The 5820-nt window shown below is 34.7% G+C and overlaps 1 long non-coding RNA gene across 2 annotated transcripts in view; it reads left to right on the forward strand.

Moving 5' to 3' along the window:
• Positions 1 to 4732, forward strand: part of LOC132538295 (uncharacterized) — a 6808-nt gene extending 2076 nt beyond the window's left edge. Inside the window, exon 3 of one of the 2 annotated variants that reach the window (XR_009549694.1) lies at positions 3401 to 4732. This is a non-coding gene — a long non-coding RNA (uncharacterized LOC132538295). The remainder of the gene's footprint in view (positions 1 to 3400) is intronic. The other variant, XR_009549695.1, reaches the window with a different exon arrangement.
• Positions 4733 to 5820: the final 1088 nt, after the last annotated feature.

Genomic DNA, 5820 nt, shown 5'->3' on the forward strand with positions numbered 1-5820 from the left:
AAAATATAAGAGAAAATTTAGTGTGAAACACTGATAAATTGTGATGTATTTTGGCAGATACAAGGACTCGAAAAGGGACTGAAAATTTGGTAGTAGATGAAGCGAGTTGATATCTATGAGGAGGGATGTGTGGAACTGTACTCATGTGATGACAATAGTCTTGCAAAACAACCTGTCCTCACTAAAAATTAAAAAATAAATAACAAGAGTACAATAGCTTTCATGTCAGGTACCTATTTTACAGGTATTATCAACAGCATCTCCCTTTTTTTAAAATTTCTTTATTGGGGGAAGTGTTGGTATGCTTCTAAATTCTGCTTATATGACCTTCTGTTTTGATCACATTAGGTTCGCTTGTATTGCTTACTATGTGGTCTATTTACATAATCACTGTTTTGCCTGGGTCCCTCCCTGCCTGCAGGATATTGGTTTAATCCCCACTGGTTAGATGGAAGCTTTCTATGTTCTGTTCACACTCTTTTTTTTGCTCTGCCCCCTCTCCTAGTCATTTCCTTTCACTTCTGGTGAAGAGATGCCTAAAAGGCAATGTATCTGATTAATAAACGAGATACTACTTCCCAGCTCAGCCATGAATCCCTGGTTGTCTGTCTCCCACCCGTGAAGCTATACCGGCAACTGGCGCCCCGAACTGGGACCGGCAAATGGCACCCTGAACAGGGACTAGCAGGGAAGCATCTCCTTTCATTAAAGTTCATTAACTATCTTCTTTGTTCACCTTATTTATATATAGTCATAGTAATTTGCAAAAAAAAAAAAGTAGTATTTTTGGCTTCAAAACATTTGGCTCTCAAGAGATTTTGCTGAAAGTATTTGGCTGGAAGTGAATATCAGATTTTGGCTCAAATTCAGACAAATACCTATTTTAATATGTTTCTTGGTAAGGTTCCACTATTGTCATTATTTCATGAGGAATTCATTGTGTGCTTGTGTCTTTGTCTTTGGACCTAAAAAGGGTTGGGGGGGCTGTCATTATTCTGCTCTCTACCACCTTTCAAAAAGTTAATATTTTAGTCTAATAGCAAAATTTCTTTAAGTTATTTTCTTTCAGTGCTTGTCTCCTAATTCCAAACCAAAGTTCATGACTTATTTTGCATTCCTAGGAGACTGGCAATCTTCTCTATTAGTAAAACTTAGAATTGATAGTATTTGAAAATTCACCACATTCTGTTCTAATTTCCTTCTTTGCATTGAATAACTTCTTGAGAATTCTTCAGCTTTGATTTTACATGATATGACGAATCTCCATCTTAGGTGCCTTAACTATTTATAAGTTTTACTCTTCAGAGAATTTGCACTGGGTCAACTGAAATGCCAAAGTCTTAATGCCATTTCTTTCAGTTATATGAGTGATAGCCTCTTCTTATGACCAATTTCCTTCATAAAGAATATAACAAATTAAAATGACAAGCAAAAATAGAAAATGTTACCTATTTGAAAAATTAAAAACATCCTAAGTAAAAATTCATTTGGATAATTATTTCTGAGACTGGATAATTTTATAAGCACTGAAACATTTAGTGCATGGTAAAACAGTATCTGCACTAGATATAGCTGTGTATGTGTGTGTGTGTGTGTGTGTGTGTGTGTGTGTGTGTGTGTGAAGAAGCTGATACATGTACAATTTCACCACCTCTGAGTCAACTTTTTCATTTTACTTTTGTTTCATATAGAGAGGCAGAGGGAAATAGATATTACTACATACTCTACCATACATGTAGTTTCTCCTGTGCTATGAAGTCCTGATATGGTGCCAGTGCTTGAACTAGAGCCTTTTGTGCTTCACCAGATGAACTATCTCCTGGCACAAGGATATAATTACATTTTTTGCTAAACTACCATATTATAAAAGCAACAAGACCTCTGTAGTCAAATTTAATTCTCTGACTTGAGCATAACCGCTGAGACTATTTCCTATCAAGTCCAGCCTATTTTTCACTCTCATGTTTGAGATGAATTATCCAATCTCATGCAGACCAGTTCTAAATAAAGCACTTGTTTATCCATAGTTCCACAGTTGCTGGAGGCAAGAAGAAAATCTGATAACAGTACAAGGACTTGACTTCTTATTCTGCTTCTCATCAGTCTTGCAAAATTGAGGAGGTCACAATCTACCTGAGCTTGAATTTTCTTATCTTCAAGAGGGAGATAATTGTATCTTCTTTAAATATCTTCAACTACTTTCTATTTTTATAAGAGCAATAATATTCACTGAACATATTAAGTATTCCTGGCCTGTACTGAATGCTCTACATGCATTATCAACAATGGGTAGGTACTATTAATAATCACTGGGGAACTTTTAACATTAGTGTGAATCATTGTCCCTCACCTATTCTACAATCATCAGGTTAGAGGTCAAGGCTCTATTTTCTTTTTCTTTTTTAACCCTTTTATCATGTATCTATTTATTTTTGGTTAGACAGAGAAATTGAGAGGGTTGGGGGACATAGAGAGGGAGAGAGACAGAGAGACACCTACAGTCCTGCTTTATCACCAGTGAAGTTTTGGGTGCAGGTGGGGACCAAGGGCTTGAACCTGGGTCCTTGTAATGTGTGAGCTTAACCAGGTACACCACTGTCTGATTATTCTATTGATATCAACCTCCTGGTCACTCATTCTCCTTTAGTAAGGAATCAGGTCACACTTCCACTCAACTCTAAGATCTTCCTCCTTGGAAAATTATCTTCAACAACACTATGGTTTACCTATCCAAGATCTTGACCTATCTAAATCTTAGTATTTTCAAATCTATCCCATTCATCATCCAAATTTATCACTACACTTTAGATTCTGAACACCCACAAACTAGATCATTTTCCAAAATTATCAATTCAAATTCCCTTCATTGACTACAGTTGTCATAACTCTTCTTTTGACAACTTGGAGACATTTTGGTGACCATTTTGATCCCTTGTTTTTCTCCATTTGCAATCAGATTTTTAATTTGGTTACCCTCCCTTTCCCCACATACCTAGTCATCACACTTTAACTTCCTCAACCTTATATGTTCCCAGTGATTCAGCTAGACAGTTCTTGAAATGCTTTGTAAAATTAAAGAGTTTTTTATTATTCTCTAGTTAAGGGGACTAGAATGATAGCTGCTAGGAAGGGGTAATCCTAAAGGCACTTATTAATAACCTAAAACCTTAACACCACATGAATGTTCAGCAGTGGAAATCAAACATCAATACGACGTTAAAGATATTGCTGAACTAGGATACTGGTCATATGAATACAGATTTCAATTTTGGTGGTTTGGTTGATATTGAATAAGTTACTCAATATTCCTAGGCCTTAGAATGCTACTGTGTAAAGCTAAGATTCAATTTTTTATTTCATTTGCATTTATTTGTTTATTTATTTATTTATTTTATCATAGGGTTCTTACTGGGGATCACTACCTGCATGACTCTACTGTTCCTGGAAGCCATTTTATGAGGGTGATTAAGAGAGAAAGAGAGAGGGAGAGAAATAAGGCACCTACAGTATTGCTCCACCATTGTGAAGCTTTTTTCCTGCAAATGGGGACTAGAGATTTGATTTTTTTTTCTTTTTAATTACCAAGGCACTGTTGACCTCTGGTTTATGGTGGTATGGGGGAATTAAACCTGGGACTTTGGAGTCTCAGATATGAGAATCTTTTTGCATAACCATTATGCTATCTACCCCCAGCTGGGACTAGAGATTTGAATCTGGGTCCGCAAAATACCACTAGGCTCCATCTGTATTCTTTTTTCTTTTTAATTTCCAGCAGGTAATCACTGGTAGCAGTGCCTGCACTATGAATCCACTGCTCTGGGAAGTGATTTTTTTTTCTTTCTTTTATTGATATAGACAGGGAAACAGAGGAAAGAGGAGACATAGCAAGAGAGAGAAACAGAGACACCTGAAGCACTTTTTCACCACTTGTGAAGAAGGTCCTTCTGCATAGTGATATGTGTACTCTGTGGGGTGAGCCAACATTTGACCCCTCCATCAGAATTATTTAAGGGCCTGTATTTAACACTGTAATGTAAAAAAAAAAAAAATGAACTGCAAATCATATATAACATGCTGCATTTTTTGTTTTGTTTTGTGAATTGAGGGCATTAAAATAAAAAGATAGATGTAGGAAAATTGGCAATATTAACTTGGTCAATTTACTTTAGTGATAACAATTAATTTACCACCATAATTAATGACTTATAAAATGCTTATCAAACCACACTGAGATAGCATCATATACCTTTAATAAAGCAATTAAATAAAAATATTGACTGAGCCCTAAAATAACTTACCTGGTTGGTGCACTTGTTTTGCTATGTGAATCATATTCAAGCCTGGATCAGATACCACTCAGTGTCTTTCTTTTGTTTTTTCTTTCTCTGTCTCTCTCTATCTGAAAAAAGTTGATCTCAGAGTGTAGAAGACCTAAAAATAACAAAAGTACTAGTGATAGCACCAAAATGAAGACAAAGATGCAAAGAAAATGGATCTCTCATAGACTGTGGGAATATAAAGTGTTATGGTCACTTTGAAAAATAGTTTGGAGGGGTCTGGACTGTGGTGCACTCAGTAAAGTGCACATATCACCATGCGCAAGGATCTGGGTTCCAGGCTCTGCTCCCCATCTGCAGATAGGATATGCTTCATGAGTGGTAAAGCAGGTCTGCAGGTGTCTATGTTTTCTCTCCCTCTTTATCTCCTTTCTCTCTCAATTTCTCTTTGTCCTATCAAATAAAAGTAAAATATAAAGAAAAAAAGAAATAAAATAATGGATTTGTGGATTCATAGTGTTGACACCTAGCCCCAGAGAAACCTTGGTGGCAATTAAAAAAAAAAAGGTTTGGCAGTTTCCTTCCTGTCATATCTAACATATGCTTGCCATATGACCCAATGACCACAAATTTAACATTATTTCAAGAGAAATAAAATACATGTTTATACTGAAATTATAAATGCATGTTTATGGAAATGTTTACTTCATTAATAACTGAAAAACTCAAAACAATTAAAATTTTCTTCTTTTGGAGAGAGTAGTTAAAGATTTCTGGCACAACCATATCATTGGAATACTCTTAACCAATATATATATATATATATATATAATATATATATTATATATATATATATAATATATATATTAACAATATATATATATAATATATATATATATATATATATATATATATATGGTATAGAATGGAATACTACTAACCAATAGAAATATATGTATATTTAGGTTGACCTTGAAGGTGTTATGATGATGAATGATAATTAATCATTCCAGAGGCAGGGGTGGTACCCCTGTTGAGTGCATATGTCACTATGCACAAAGATCCAGGTTGAAGTCCCCAGTCCCCACCTGCAAGAGGAAAGCTTCACAAGTGGTGAAGCAGTGCTAAAGGTGTCTCTCTCTCCTTCTCTTTCCTCTCTACTTCTCTCAGTCTCTAACCAATAAGGAATAAATAAATAAAGTAATTAAAAATAAATAAAGCTCATAGAAAACTGGGAAATGTTCTGCATGTACAAGCTATTATATTTACTGTTGACTGTTAAACATTAATCCACAATAAAGAAATAAAAAATAATAATAAATCAATCTAAATAATCATATACAGTGTAGTTCCACTTATATAGATTCTATAGATTATAAAATTATAGATCTGGAGAATAGCATTAGCTATTTCCAGAAAACAGAGATAAGGAAGTAGATACAAATATATGCAAAAAGGGTAAAAAAAGAATAAATTCTAGTTATTGTTATTAGTTTTGATATTTTACCAGTTATGTAAGGTGTCACTATTTGAAAGAAGTTGG

Source organism: Erinaceus europaeus, chromosome 4 (genome assembly GCF_950295315.1).
Source record: "Erinaceus europaeus chromosome 4, mEriEur2.1, whole genome shotgun sequence".
Taxonomy (NCBI): Eukaryota; Metazoa; Chordata; class Mammalia; order Eulipotyphla; family Erinaceidae; genus Erinaceus; species Erinaceus europaeus.